The sequence below is a fragment of the Corvus moneduloides genome, chromosome 15 (genome assembly GCF_009650955.1).
Source record: "Corvus moneduloides isolate bCorMon1 chromosome 15, bCorMon1.pri, whole genome shotgun sequence".
Taxonomy (NCBI): Eukaryota; Metazoa; Chordata; class Aves; order Passeriformes; family Corvidae; genus Corvus; species Corvus moneduloides.
This window is the reverse complement of record NC_045490.1, coordinates 874380-890479: the sequence shown is the minus strand read 5'-3', so window position 1 is coordinate 890479 and position 16100 is coordinate 874380. Positions and strand designations below refer to the sequence as shown.

The 16100-nt window shown below is 50.4% G+C and overlaps 1 protein-coding gene across 1 annotated transcript in view; it reads right to left on the bottom strand.

Annotated features, from left to right (window-relative positions):
* The window catches only part of NR3C1 (nuclear receptor subfamily 3 group C member 1), a 61212-nt gene extending 60198 nt beyond the window's left edge, over nt 1-1014 (bottom strand). The window contains exon 1 of the mRNA XM_032124594.1: nt 794-1014. The gene's annotated coding sequence lies outside the window, so the exon portion shown is untranslated. The remainder of the gene's footprint in view (nt 1-793) is intronic.
* Nucleotides 1015-16100: the final 15086 nt, after the last annotated feature.

Genomic DNA, 16100 nt, shown 5'->3' with positions numbered 1-16100 from the left:
CCCGGGCGGGAGCGGCTCAGCGCCAGGAGCCCCCGGCGCTCCTCGAGCGGCCCCTCCGCGGCCGAGCGGGGGTCCCGGGGCGTCCTGCCTGCGCTGCCCGAGGGAACGGAGCCCCAGGGCCGCGTCCAGGGACCCGCACACCCCGGGCAGCCCGGACCACGGCCCCGAACGGGAGCGGGGCACCCCCGAGCTGCTGCGCTGCTTAAGGTGGACACGCAACAGCGACCGGAAAAAATACAACTATCTACCTCCAGCGCTGTCTTTTTCCTTTTTAACGTGAAGGGGAGGGAAAAGGTAGTTATTTCATTTGACAATTTCCCCAACGCCCAAAAAACCAAGGCAGCGAATCATCCAGCGTAGGAAACGTGTCAAAAATCAGCTGCAAGACTCTGCCGAAGGGCGGAAAACGCTACAAATACTTAAAACCGCCGGATTGCAATAAAATCGCCTTCGCAAAGTACAGTTTGCAGAGAAATGTGTCGGGACCTGTTGAGCCGTCTCCTGGCACACCCACTTCTGCAAAACCAGCCCCGCGCGGGGCTCGGCTGCGCTCCCCGCCCGCGCCCCCCGCTCCCCCGGGACACGGCCACCCGGGGGCCCGGGCCGGGGGTCCCCGCGGCCCCGCTGGGGGCAGCCCCGCCGCCGCTCCCGTCCCGCCCCGGGCTCCTCCGGGGGCGGCTCGGCTCGGCTCCCCCCGCCCCGGGCATTCCTGCGGGCACCGCCGCCAGCCCACCCCCCCCGCCAAGTTCCCTGGGGGAAGCGCAGCCCCCCGCGGGACCCTCGCCGCCCTTACCTCGTCCGGGGGAGGGCGCTGGGGCTCCTTCAGCCGCCCACGGCCATCGCGCCCCGCGGCGGGGGCGGCAGCCGGCTGGGGGGGATCAACAGCCGCCCCTCCGGGGGCCGCGGCGGCGGCAGCACCGCTCCCCCCGCTGATGCTGCTCCGGCCGCTGCCGCTGCTCCTCCCGCGGACCCCAGACCCTGCCCCGTCCCTGCCCGCCACCGCGGCGCCCCCTCCGTTAATTAGCGCTAATTGCCGCCGCGGACCTCGCCCCCCCGCGCTCCCCGCCCCGTCCCTCCGCCGGGCAGCGCCGCGCTCGGCGGTTCTGCCCCCACCACAAAATGGAGGACGGCGGCGGCCGCCTCCTCCCCTTCCCCTCCCTCTCTCCCTCCTTCCCTCCGCCTCCCCGACGTGGAGAGGGAGTGGAGACAGCGGGCTCGGCGAGGGGTGGCCGCGGCCGCTGCTGCTCCGCGCCCCGGCTCCGCTCGGTTCTGCTGTGCCGTGGCCAGCCCGGCTCTGGCCCCGCCGCCGCCCGGCTCCGGGGGCAGCCCCAGCCGAGGGGGAACGGTGCGACCTGTTGGCCGAGACGGGAAAGTGCAGCCGGCCCCGAGCGGGCAGGGCCGGGCAGGGCCGGGCAAGGGGCGATGCTCCCGCTCGGCCCTGCGGGGCACGGCTGGAGCCCGTGTCCGGCTCTGGGCTCCGCTCTACACGAGACACAAGGAGCTACTGCAGAGGGTCCAGCGGAGGCCACGAAGATGTTGAGGGGTCTGGAGCATCTTTCTGATGGAGGAGATACTGTGGGAGCTGGGCTGGGTTAGTCCGGAGAAGTCTGAGAGGGGATCCCACCAATCCATACAAACATCTCCAGGGGCTGTCAGAGGATGGTGCCAGCTCTGTTCAGCGGTGCCAGTGACAGGACGAGGAGCAATAAACTCAAACACAAGGAGTTTCACCTCTACATGAGGAAGAACTTCCTTCCATGGAGGGTGGAACAGCTGCCCAAGGAGGGCATGGAGTTTGCCTCTGGAGACATCCCAAACCCACCTGGACACGTTCCTGTGTCACCTGCTCCAGGTGACCCTGCCTTGGCAGGGGGTTGGATGAGATGATCAGATTTTACAGCACAATTATATGCCCTCTTTTTTTTTTTTCTCCCGTTTTTTTTTTCCCCCAAGTCACGTTTTTACAGGCCACATTGACTTTTGGAAACTCTTTTACTTTTAAAATGCAAAGCACATGCACACCATGTTAGCTTAACATTATTTTTCCCCCACAAGTTACGAAAAATGGTTCTAAAAATTGTAGCCCTTCCCCATTTTTGAAATATGTGTTTAAAGCAGCCTTCAAAACTCTCTTGTGGTGCGTTTTGAATGATGCAATGGATTTACAGCTCTCAGGAAATGCTTCTTCCCATGCGAGGCAACCGGAATAGCAGAAGTCAGAGTGTGAAACCTCTGTCACCAGTGCAGGGGTGTTGCAGAGATCCTGGCTGTTCAATAAAGGCAACGATGTCTCTGAAAGCATGAAATCCTAAAGTGTTCCTGGGACTACATCTGGAAAATTTACACTATTGCTCTGTGAATGTTCTGCTGCAGAAACTTTCTTGCATTTGGGGACCCCTCCTACCCCTGCAGTTTGGGGAACTCAAATATTAGGCTACATGTGGGAGAACATCAGCCTGTGGAGGAGAGCTGCAGCTCCTTCTGTAGTTTGGGGAAACTGGAATAACAAAGCTGTTTATTTCTGAGACATTTAGATGAGAACATCTGTTTATAAATACCCGTTCAGATGCTTAATTACAACTGCTTTTGTGCAGTAATGGGTAGGACCCTCCTTCTCTAATGAATAATTCTGTATCTTAATATCATCTTTAATCCAAAAGGACCCAATTTTGGATTATTATAAAAAATGTCAGATGTTTTCTGCTTCTCTCTATAAAACTGGGAAAAGAATGTTACTGATTCTCACTTCTCCAGGTGCTCCTCAGCCGGGAGGAGCCCAGAGCGTCCCATGGGGCAGTGACTGAGGGATGCTCCTGTGCCTGAGGCTCCCCTGGTGCTACACAACCCTTTCTCACACAGTTGTTCTCTGGGGCTGAACAACCCAACAAACCTCCCCTCACTCTCCTTCACACAGAAGTGTTCCCTAGGACACTCCTACACTGTAAAAATAAATGTAATGCACAACTTGATAAGCTGCGTGTTCTGGCTGTTTTACAACATTAACGTGTACCCATAACAAAACGAGCTATGTCATGATGGTCAGAGTTAAATGCAATGCATCTTTGCTAGTTCATAAAAATGCATGACATAAGTTAGGCTTTAAAAAACCTGTGTTTTTTTTTCAAGTAAGTGCAGGTCTGGTGGGAGCCCAGTGCCCCAGGAACTCTGGGGAGCCACAGGGAGAGTAGTGCCAATTGTCATACTACAGATTTCCAAAATCTATAAATGGCTGCACATTCCTGTGCCACAATGTAATAATACTGCAGAGATAATGAGCCTTGATCTTAACAAACACTAAATATAGACATTAAAATATAGAAGTGGAGAATGTTATTAAATCATTAAAACATAATTATGGCTCTCATAGAGGAGATGGGGAAATTCATGGAAGCAGGAGCCACTTTGAGCTTTGTGCACAGCATTCCAAAGGTCAGAAAGAACATCTGAAGCACCGAAGGGAACTCCTGTGGCTGCCAGATGCCGACATAAATCTGCCTGGGGTCAGCACGGACAATGGGGGCACCTGGAGATAAGCAGATCCTGTCACATCTGACTGTGACGGGAGCGTGCAGAACGTGGGGCACAGGAAGCATCTCAGTGTGGAGTCACACGGGGAAAGATCAGAGCGTGCACTTACGGAATAAAGGCTGTCCACACATAACTACTCATAAAGTCCTTAAGCCATCTTGGAAGCACTTCCAGAAGTAAGGGTTGTGTTGCCTTTTCCTGTGAAATGCCAGGTCTGTAGTTGTGCCACAGCCAGCTCACGTAAAGCAGAGTTTTGTAGGAAGAACTGCTCCTCCCTCTGCAATCCGCTGTCTCTCCCAAAAGGGCAGTGACATGCCCAGTGTCTGATGCTCTTCCCAAGGCCAAATCTTTTAAGATCTTGGTTGCCTTGTAAGGAGCTCAGTTTTGTTTCCTATCAGCTTGAGAGTAATTCTGTTTAATTCTTGAATATACATCAAAGTCCCTCAGCCAGTGCCTGCAGCCTGTCAATAGTTTTGCAGGGAAGCCAGAATGGGATAAGGATGTTCCCCAGCTGTGGCTCCCACAGCTCAGGAGCTGCTGCTTTACCAGCAGGACATCACAGCATCCTCCACGTGTTTGCCAGGGGAGGCTCCTGGGTCTGAGCTCACTCCAAGTATGCTTTTGCCATTAGCTGTGGTCAGACACAGACAGGGGCACAGAGGGGCTGTGCCATGCCCTCCCACCTCCTCCTCACATTAATAATTCCTGGTATTTTTTCTGTTTTTACCGTGTTTTTGCCTGTATTTCCCATGGCAGCCCTTGTCTGTTGTGGTCTATTTTGTGCTTTGATTTCCCACCAAGTCCTTCACTTCTACATGAGCCCCTCGGGAGTTCTTCCACTGTGCTGTTCTCTGTCCTAGCTCCTTCCTCTGTACTTGTACTGATCTGCTTCATCTTGAATCCCTTTGTTCCTTCCCCCTAAAGGATCATGGAATGGCCTGGGTTGGAAGGGACCTTGAAGCTCATCCCATTCCTGTGGGATCTGTGGCAAAGGGCTGAAACTCTAAGGTGCTGGGACAGGCAGACAGTGAAGTGCAGTGGTCAGAAATGGACGGGGGAAGGGGAGAGGAATTAATTGGGTTAATTGATGAGGAGGAGGAGCACTTTGTGACAGTCATGGGTTGAAGTCGTGCCAGTACACAAACAGCTTTGTTGTTTTGAAGCTTTGCTGAAACATCTGGCAACAACATGCAAGGAAGAGGAAACTTTTGGTTTATGCATCAAGACCTCTCTATGAAAAAAAGAAAACTTGAGCTAATTACAGGATGCCTGCAAGAAGAGAACCACTTTTGATTGCAGCCGTATTTTTTCCTGCAGCACAATGCCTGCTGAAATCCAGTAGCCAGTGGCACACAGATTTTAGTGGAGTCTGGACTCTGTGGCATTGCCAATGCAGCCCCTTCATGGGCAGGAGGGTTGTAGGGGCTCCCTGTGTCACAGAGACCTGATGGCAGCCTGGGAGCTCCTGGGGTCATCTTGGCCCAGCTGTCCTTTGGGACAGGCAGAAGTTACCTGGACAGGGGAATCAGGGAAGGCCTGACCTGGCTCACCAGTTCCTGGGAGAGCTCCATGGATTGCCGTGTGTAAGGAGCCGGGCAAGGGGAAAGGATGGCGAACAGTGTTCAGAGCTCCTTTGTTTGTTTTGGAATGTTGTGGTGGTGCTGCTGCTGCAAAGGGAGACATTAACTCTCACTGCCAAGGCAGCTGTACCAGCGCGCTGGGAACCAGAGTGGGCACAGCTGTGTGCTCCCAGGGAATCTGCAATTGCATCCCCATGTGCCTCCAACATGGCAGATCCATTGCAGGAGCACCGCACAGGAGGCTGACACCTATTTTGTTCTAAAGCAAGTCCTGCTTCCCCATGTTGGTGATTTCAAACCACATTCTATAAATCCAGGGCTTGTCAGCAATAAAGCAGAGTTATGTGCAGCTGGGATCACTAATGAAACAAATTCAGCTGTGACACTGGGAGAGTTTTCAGCTCGGACTCAGGAGTAAAATATGTAAGTAAAGGTATGAACAAAACAAAATGTTACCACTAAAAGCATGTTTTATGAAATGCCACATACCTTTTAAAACATCTGCCTTTACAGCAACAGCTTTGGTACCTCTTCAATTGAAACCATAATTCCAAACTCTGCCATGTTTAGTGCCCTGGATGGATCCTAAATTTAGAGCCTGAGGCAATCCCAGGAGCCAAGGGGAAGAATTCTTGGACTTGCAGTATGAGCTCCATATGAAGAAAGAATTTTAAACCTTTTCCTAAATATCCTATACCCAAAATGGGAGGATTCAAAGGGAGTTAGGTAAGGAGCTGGGACATAAAAATTAAAATGCGTTTTCTGGAGACAAGAAGAGAATACAGTAGGAATTAATTTGATGCAAGGTCTTGATCTTTTAATTTCTTAAGGAAAAAGTGCTTAATTGTCCTTATGCTTTGGGCTCCATCCTATTTACTCCCTGTGTTTTGTTGTACCAGTATTTACATGGATGTAACTTTTAAAGGACCGCAGTTTTAAACAGGCTTCTTCTGTGATTTAGTTGGGAGATCTAATAAAAAACCAGAAGACTTACCAAGGTATTTCCTCTGTGGGATTGTGCTTGGCATCAGACTGACATCACAGAAATTGGTGCTGAAAAGAGAAAACAAATAAAAAGAAAATCATATTGTCTCATCTTATTTAAAGATGAGTTTAGAGACAGCCTAAACAATCTGGTAACACAAAGCTCTCCAGAACAGGTGGTTATTGTGCCACCTGAGAGTTTCTGCATTGCCACGAGCATTGAAACCCAGACTTGTGAGTGGTTCTGAAACACTTCAGTGTAAATAAGCAGCAGCTCTGTCAGAAACAGCCTCACTTAAATATTTCAAAGAGCAGGGCCTCTCCCACTTTTTGTTCAGAAATAGCCTGGACCCAGCCCCCTGTAGCTCCTGTTTTCCCCTGCAGCTCCTGTTTCCCCTGCAGCCTGTGCCCAGGCGGGATGGCCCTGCTGGGGCTGGCTCCAGGGTCCCCGCAGGGTGTGGGAGCAGTGGCACGGACGTGTCCCATGTCACAGCACGTGTCACAGAGCCCCCAGAGGCAGGTGCACAGCGACAGGAACCTCGTCCCTGTCCCAGCACCAAGGCATCAAGTAGGAATGTGTGCTCTCCAAAGCTGTTGTTTTGCCTTAATGCTATTTTTTGATCTTTCTACACCTTTTAATTTAGGATATACTTGCTGAGAGGGGTGACCAGAAGCACACGCAATACATGAGACATGGTCGCACAAAGCTCTTCCCTCTCCCTTCCCTCATCATTCTGAACATTCCAGTTGATTTTTCTGACAGCCAGCAGGGAGTTTGTTTCAGTAGAACTCCATATGTCCAGTGGTAATACCTAATTTACAGCTTGTCGTGGCACACATTCATACGTTTTTCTTGCTTTTCCTTGTGTGCATTATTATCTTCTGGCAGTAAATCCAGCCTGGCATTCGATCACCTGCTCACTCCCAGGTCAGACACTGGTCAGGTACTTCTGCAGCTCTTTACAGTCAGATTTTGGGTTTATTGTTTTGAATAATTTATTTTCAGCAGCCGACTTTGTCACTTCCTGCCACCTCCTCTCCTTTTCCAAGTCATTTATGAGTATTTGGAATGGCAGAGATCTCTGTGGGACTCCACTTAGCTGTGAAATGATCTATTTCTTGCTACCTTTTGCTTCCACATTTTAACCACTTTTTGACCCTTTAAAGGATCCTCTCACTTTCTCTGGCAGCTCAATTTGTCTGACATGAAAGCTGTCTTGAAGGGACAAGAAAGCAGAGAACAAGCCTGACCTTTCATTAAAACCCCAGCAAAGACAGATGACGGACCCAGTTCTGCTGCGGGTGTCAGTACAAGAAAATCACAGACTCCTGCAGAGAAGAACAGGAGCCTGACTCACCCTGCAGACAGTGGCAGAACCCTCAGCTGCAGCAGTGAGGAGGAATCGGGGCTTTTCCCCAAGCACAAACTCGCTTGCAGGATTTAAACTCCTCAGTTTACAAACTTCTCCCCAGGAGAACATGAGCGAGGTTAATTGGCTTAGAGGCACTAATGAAGCTGCAGGTTTGGACTCTCCTGTATCAATGCAAAACTTCCTAAAAAACAAAATGTTTCTCCTGTGAAACAAGTCTTCTCTGGTTTTTCAGGTATGGTGTGGAACTCCTCGTTAATTTGCAGGTAGGAGCCAACCACACCTCTGCTGCCACAGCTGAAGGGGCTACGTGATGGCAGAAGCCCTGCAGGTGTGATGATTTATAGGACTTAGCAGAGATGAAGAGAACTCGAGGCTCAGCACTCACTAGGAATTACTACAAAAGTTTCTCACGTCTCTCAGGAGCTGCAGCTCCCTGGCTGCTGTGAGCAGTCAAATGTTGAGCCTTGCTGCATCATTTGTCTGCAAGAGAGGGTCTGACATCACCTGGGGGTTTGTGGTGGGTTAGCATCCCTGCCATGGACCTGCAACCTCGGGCACAGCCTCCTCAGGGTGTTCCGAGTGCTCACAGTGTGCATTTCTTTTTGGGAAGGCTGAAGGAAATGTTTGGAGAATTAGAGAATCCCAGACTGGGATTCCCAGGTTTGGGCTGGGAGGGCCAGTAAAGATGATTTTGATCCAACTCTGCACCTTAAATGAGCAGTGTAAGAGGATGCTCCCAATGAACGGATGGGACTGAGAAACATTTACTAATAGAACAATAAATACTAATTTAGAATAACTCATCATCGGAGAGGAAGGAAAAAACAGATTATGAACAGTAACTTTTATACAGACTACAGGAGTCCTCGGAGGTTGTTATAGTGCCCCAAAAGGCTCTTTTGTGCTTACACGAAGGGTCAGTGTTTGACTTCTTCCATTACTGCTTAACAAGGAACAGGACCTGAAACAACTGCAAAAGGCAAATAAAAGCTTTACAGCGTGGTCTCCTTGCCAAAACTCTGCTATGCCTATAGCCCCCGAAGGGCTGAGATAGAGGCAGGAGAACGGGAGGCCGGATGAGAGCCAATTCCATCGCTGCTCCCGGAGCTGGGGGGGCTCGGGGGCTGCGGGCTCCTCCGGGCCAGCCCCTCCTAAAGTGCTGCATCAGCTCACACGGGACTTTGGAGCTGCTTTATTGAGGGATTTCTGCAAATCGAAACTGCCTGACAGCATCCGCTCTCCTCAGCAGAGCGAAAGTGAAACTCCACAGGTTATTTTTGTCCGTCCGCTGAGCCCCGGGCACGGGGAGCGCCCAGCCCGGCTCTGACCCGGCTCCGGCCCGGCCCTCCCGGGGCTGCCGGGCTCGCCCAAGCCTCTCCCCGAGGGACTGGTGGCTGTTTTTATTGAGAGAGCTCTCTAAATAACTGACAGAGAAAACAGGAAACCTCCGCTCTGCAGAGGGGATGCGCGGCCTCCGTGCCTGCTCCTTCTGGACCGTGTCCTGCTGCTCTGCTGAGCCGGAGGCCGTGGAAAATGATGGGGACACTCAGGAGGAGGTGAAGGAAATGCTTTAAATTGCCTTATCTTCCTGCCTGTATTGCCACTGCCAGGCAGGATGTTCCCTCAAAATTAGAATCCCAGAATCCCAGGATGGTTTGGGTTGGAAGGGACCTTAAAGCCCACCCAGTGCCAGCCCTGCCATGGGCAGGGACACCTCCCACTGTCCCAGGCTGCTCCAAGCCCTGTCCAACCCAGCCTTGGGCACTGCCAGGGATCCAGGGGTATCCATTCGTGGCACTCACCCAGGCCAGTCCTCAAGAGTTCACATTTGACACAACATTCCCAGTAAGTTATAGAGAAAAATCCTCATTAGAGCTGAGCGGGGAGGAAGGGCTGGAGCAGGCACAGGCCTGGGCAGGGACAGGGACACATTAACTGGAAGAGCAAAGTGCTGTCTGTGTCTTCCCAGTGCACCACACACTCTTGGCATTTGGGAAACAGCTCATAACAATGGTCAGGAGAACAGTAACATGGATCAATGTACAAATTCAATTAGGAAGAGAAAATGAAAATATTATGTGTATTGCTAAGCTAACCTGATATTTTAGCCTTGAGTTTAGAATTTGTTTGGTTTAGAGGAGAAGTTCTAATCAGATTAAAAGGAGGTTTCAAAAAAATTACTAACAGATGTGAATGAAATAGATAATGATTTTCATTCCTGATTATGTGACCAAGGTTATAGATGGGAGGAGGGAGTTTAATGGAAATAATGTGGCTATTATGTGTGCTTAAGTGTGCTTATGCTTTTCTGATAAAGATTAACTCTTTGCAGTCTCTCATTTAGCAAGTGCCCAGTGATCCATTCCTGACTGACCTGAACCCAGGTATAAAAATTGACAACCTCAGTTTCCGCCTGCTTTCCTCAGAATGTAATCAGTGTCTGGATGATGTGATCCTTTCTGTGGAAGGCCAGAATACCGTCCTAGAGGGAAGCAGAATCAGGGTTATCCTTCACTCTGAGAGGATGCTACATCTCCAGCCCAGTCCATGAGGTTTCCAGCTCACACACTCAGGGCACACACAGCCCCAGGACCTGCTCTCCACAGCCAAAGCTTTCCTGATGGACTTAAACTGTTGGGCCCAGAACAGAAAAATTAAAGAAATCACCTGTAGGAGCAGGGACAGCCAAGTGCTCAAAGCCCTGAGGGAATCTGGGAACTGTCACTTCAGGGGGAACTGAACTTCTGGAACTGTTTCATTCTGCAATGGAAGAGGAGAATCTGTGGCTTGTTGCATTTTCCTGATAAGCACGACTCATGGAGGGACCAGTTGGACTCACTGGTGAGACACCATCACTCCTCCTGTCATTCCTCCCACATCCAAAAGGAGAAAAAAGTGATGGTAAAACCTCTCCATCAGCCCCTGAAATGGCTGAGGAGCCGTGGTGGAGGAGAGTGGTGAGTGCTGAGGGTGAGAGCATCGCTGTGAAGCATCCACGGACACCCCAGCCAGCAGTTCCAGGTTATTGTGTCCCAAATAATCACCTGGGAGCAGCACTGCTGCTGCTCAGCCTTGCTTGGAAAAGCCTCCATGAAACCAGAGGGTGGGTCCGTGTGTCCCCGTGGCTCCGTGCCAAGGAACACAGCCCTGCATTCAAGGGGACAGGTCCGACCCCTGCACCGTTGGATCAGTTCCTGGGATTTTACACACACTGCACTTCTCAGGTGTTCTATGATTTTTGAAATTTCTCGGTTTCAAGGAGGGATTTTGGTAAATGAGTCAAATCTTCTCCTTAGAACCTGTTCAAGCTAATAGCCTGAGGGGTAAGTGATTTCAGCCCTCCCTTCCCCTCCCATGTCACATTGACTTGGTTGTGTTTAGCATCTTCAAGCTTTGAGTGAAGAGAGAACAGAGACAAATATGTTGTTTGTTTTCCCAGTGCCAGATGGATGGATTCAATTTTCAGACTACTTAAACTGCCAACACTGCAAAATTGTAAAGAAAAAAACCCCAAAATCATTTGTTTTAAAGATCTGTCGTGGTTTCTATAAACTGCACAGAATTTTTTTTGGCATTTATAACAGAATTGATGCCACATGCACATTCTATCACTCACATACTTCAGTGAGAAGTTTAGGTAAGGTAAAAATGAGTCAATGTAGTGCTTCTTTTTTTCCTACTACCTTCATTTAACGACAGAGCTGCAGGTAAAACTCCTCCCACCCTGCCTTGGGTGTGAGTAGCACACCTGGGTTGTCCACAGACCCATCTGTCAGGGACGTTGTCCTGTCCCCTGGGTTTACCCAGGAGCTGGTGGCCCTGGTGGCTGGAACCCCCTGCCCAGCCTGCTGATACACTGGAAGTCCTCAGGAAGCAGAAAACCTGCTTGGAAGACTTATTTCCAAATGTGTATTATTCCCAAACAGGCTCTGTAGCCTGAAGAGCATTTGGAGAAGGAGTTCTCACTAACAGTCTACTAAAGTCTTGTGTGAATCACTAAACTATCACAACAATCTGGAATAATTGGCAGTTTTCCACTCAAAACCCCTATTTTATTCTGCTTCTGTCTGCTGGGTCTGAAAAGAGCTGTTTTTGTACAACATCCAGAATTCCAGGAAAACCTGCCGTTCCCATTACACAGCCACTTCTCCGCTTCCAGAAACAATCTGCCACTACCAAGAGTCTTTCCAATAATTCTGCTGGGTTGACATTTTGCCTGTTAACTGGGGAATGTTTGTACCAGCTGAGGCATTCCCAGTTCCCACCTGACGAGCTCCTGAATGGGGTCAGACTCCTCCTCTGACCAGGCAGACCTCGCCCGGCCCCTGCCCACATCCCCCCATCCCTTGGTCCCTGTCCCGGCTGTGGGCAGCACTCTGCACTTCCACACAGGGGATGGGTAAAGCTGGGAATCCCGCAGCTGGATCCTGCAGGATCCCGGTGCAAAGGGAAACCAGGGACACCCAGCAGCTCCAGGATGGACGGGACAGCCAGAATTCAAGGCTGCAGAGCTCTGAGCTCAGGGGTGAACAGCGGCGCCTTCTCCCGCTGTGCAGCACCTGCAATCACGGAGTCGTGGAATATCCTGAGCTGGAAGGGCCCCAAACGACCCTCGAAGTCCAGCTCCTTGCCCTGCACAGGAACACCCCAAAATCCTACCGCGTGCCTTCTTGGCAGGCGGAGAACTCACGGAGCAGAGCAAAGAGTTAACAGGGGAGGGCAGGGGAAGGGGATGGGAGGAGCAGGGCTGCGCTCTGCATGCGCGGCATTTAAACAGCTGCCGAGGGCTCTGGGGGCTATTAACTTAATTGCCTGAGTGACCTTTGGGAAAATGTGTAAACTGCTTAGGGAAGGAGGACGGGGAAGGCCGCGGCGCACTCAGACCTTTGCACCCTCGGGTGGCCGCAGGTACCCAGCACCTTCCTGGAGGGGCCAGACCCCACCGGGGCCTCCCCACCCCGCAGGCATCCTGCCTCTCCTTCAGGCAGTTCCTATTTCCCCCCAGTTAGGTACAAAAAATGTCCCTGAAAGGGGCTGGTCACAAGGGTATGCATCCCCACCCGAAATGTTGGGGTTTAGAAGAAGTCAAAAATTTCCACAAAATAAATTTTAAAAAAAAATTAAAAAAAAAAAAAAAGTATTTTCTTGGCGTGTTTTATTCATCAAAGCTCTCCTCACTTTCCAGTTATAGACTGAAAAATCTACTGATTTAAGGCCTGATCCTGTTTTATCTCCTTGTGGAGGCAGGTCTCAGGTTCCTCTGCTGGTAAGACAATCATGGAATCATTTTCCTCCCCTCAGTGACTTGGGACTTTGCTAAACCAGAGTCACACAGCAACAGTCACAGCCTGGTGGCAGAATCAGAAATTCACTTCCATTTACAGAGCGCATTGAAAATGTAACATTTCCTGTGACTGGACCATTTGAACGAAACAAAACCCCAACATTTTAGATAAAACGATGAGGATTCTCTCCACCAGGTGCCCCAGGGTTCCAAGGGTTAACCAATTTTCAGCAGCTCTGCAGGGGCTCAGCCCAGAGAGGGCAAATTGCTGCAAACCAGCGCTGTGCCGCGGAGGTGGAGTTCTCTGAGCAGGTTTCTGTGTAGATAATCAGAGAGCAGGGCCAAGCGCAAAGCGCTGCGCGGCTGCTCGCACCCGGAGCGGGGATCGCTCCTCCCTGGGACAGCAGCGCTCAGCGCCGAGCGCCTGTCGGGGCTGCTGCTCCGTGTGTGCTGGCGAGCTGCAGGAGCAGCTTTTGTGCAGTAATTGAACATTTCTAAACCTGCAAGGCAAAGGGAGCACAACTGGATTTAAATGGCTTTATTTGAATTTAACAATCTATTATTTTTCTAAATCAGAAAAGCTCTGGCCACACATTGGGAGCGAGGGGTTACTACAGCCTTGAGCAGCAGTTACTGTGACTCAGACTTATGTGGTTTATTCACTTATTTTCTCTGATTACAGCAAAAAATGCAGATTTGCCATGGCAATCTCTTCATCACATGTCAGGACACCCATTCAAACATAAAGGGCTTCTCTTCCAGAGACCCTCTGAGGTCACTGCTGCTCTGTGATCTTTGGGGACAGAATGCACACAATTCACTGAGAGGGGCTTTTGATGTATTTTAAGAGCAAGATGGTCTCTGGCTGCAGAAGTAATCTACTGGCAGTCTTCCTTTGGTAGATTGTTTTTCTTCTTTTTTTTTTTTTTTCTTTTTTCCTCTAAGAACTCTAAGAGTAGGAGAATATTTTTAAAGGCTCTTGCTTGGGTCAAATAGATATGAAATTATATGAATTCCAAGGGTTTAGGGAGATATTAATTAGTGCTGGGTAAAATCTAAAAAAGAAATAAAGATTAGGTAATTTAAACTAGTACCTGCACAACCTTAATATTTGATAGAATCTGGATATTTGATCTAGGTGTCAGCTCTGTTTTTCCTTTAAGGAGCTACAATAATTGAAATTCCTCTTTGCAAAACCAGGATGTTGTCAGTAAATCACCCGTGATGGGGAGCCTGAGCCTGGCCTGGTGCACGGCTCCCACTCCTGCAGAGATCTTTTCCAAGAAATGGAGTTGGGATGAATCCCAGTGATGGTCTGGCAATGGGCGAGAGCCCAGCACGGTGAACGAGAAGAGACAGAACTGCAACTGAAACATCTCATCCACAGGGCATGTTTAATTGCTGTGCAATTAGTTCTGGAAAGCAGACAGGCTGAGGGACAGCAGCACAATGAAGCTTCCCCTCACCTGAGGAAGGGGTGCTCCCTGATGGGGCATTGGGGTGCTAGGAGCAATCCTAACAGCTTGGTATCCGCAATTTTCCAGGTCCTAGATTTCAGTTTACAATAAAACACAGGCCTGAAACTCTCAATCCTCCTCTGTGCCCAGTGTCCAGCACAGGAGGGGCCCCATCTGTACCCTGGGTTTTGGGGACTGCCCCGACCCATTTACTGTGAGAAGGTAACACAGCAAAGTCTGAGGCCACAAACGCCTGAGGAACCTGCCTGGCACTGGGACATTTGCTTTGTCTTTGCAATAATTCCCATTCTAATCTCCCCAAGACAAAAGCCTGAGAAAACAGCCCTCGACACCCACGGAATTCTGCAGAAGTTAAAGCACTTTGTAGATAAAGCATGAACAAGAGCGTGATGAAAGGCCTAACGAGTTAAAAGCAAGATGGTTTTGCTCAACAAGATTATGCATTTAGTAAGAAACTTCTAAAGAAGCTGCTCTTTTCATCTTTAGGGAAAAAAGAGCCTGCGTGTCGGGGTGATGGAGCCGTGCAGGCAGCTCAGCACTGGGACCTGCCTGCAGCACGAGGGGAGGCAGGAGCACACCCTGGGATGCTCTGGGCTGGAAACAGCCTTGCTGGGCAGTGAGAAGAGTAAACGTGGTGGGGACAGGTGTCAGTGCTCAGGAGGCAGCTTCAGGATGGAAGTGACAGCAGCTGGGACATCAGCACAGCAGTGGCGTCACAGTGAGAGCTTCAGTGCTCAGGTGCTTGGGGTACAGGGCTTTGCCAGACCAAACTGCAATGAGAACCTTGCCTGGATGGAAAATGGGGCATTAAATCAGTGTTTGGGGTTCCAGATGACATGTAAGCCGGAACAGAGGAGAATTAACTCTTTGCCCATGTATATGTCCACCCCTGGGAGAAAGTTGCTGTTGGGAGAGGGGCTCGACTGCACAGCCCTGGGCATCCATGGGAGAGGCAGTGCCCTGGCTCTGAGGGATGCTCTCCCAGCAGAAGATCACTGCTCTTTTGGGGGAGGCTGTGAACCCCACTCCATAAATATTCCCTTGGGCACGTCTAGAAACCACTGAAAAAAGTCAAAAACTCGGAAGTCCATCCATAGGGGTTAAGCCAAGGAAGTTGTCCACAGCTGCCAGGTGGCTTTGCTTGCAGCACCACCTGAGGTGAGCTGGAGCCCCCGGGGAGGAGCCTCAGCACCCCTCAATTCCCACGAGGGCAGTTGTGTCCAGCTGCTGCCCAGCCCTCAGTGCCCAGCGTTCCCCAGGGTCTGCCAGGGATTCCCACCCCGAGGGTGGGCTGGGAGCTGCAGGAGAGCAGCATCTGCAAAGAGACACCACCTGCCCCCGTGTAGCCCTGGGGAAGAGGAGCCTCCGTGGGCTCAGAGCAGCAGCACCACCCCAGGGTTCCTCACGAGCTCTTGGAGACCTCACTCCACTTTTTAATATTCACAGCATTCTGTGCTTCCTTCCATCCCCGTGGTCTCCTTCAGCTGCTACAGCTGAATCTGTTTCGTGTTTTGTTTCTTTTGCACTTACAGATTAGCTTGTAATTATGAAATTGCACTTACAGGAACCAGGATACTGGTCCAGAACATGTCTTTAGTATTTCTGTGCATTGTCTCAGAGAAAACAGCTTTTAAACCTTGAGCATCTATAATTTGTCTTTAGAAAACAAACCCAAGTGTTTTTAAATAACATCTGCCACTGGCCCTAGACTAACAGCAATTCTTGGATATTGAAAAAGATATTTTAAAATGAAACCTGACTCCATGTTGCAAACTTAGTGCTCGGTTCAGAGTAATTTTGATGTTTTAACAAAATCAGTGCTGGAGGCCACTCACCAATCCTCACTTTGTTCCCTGAGCCTGCACAAATACGT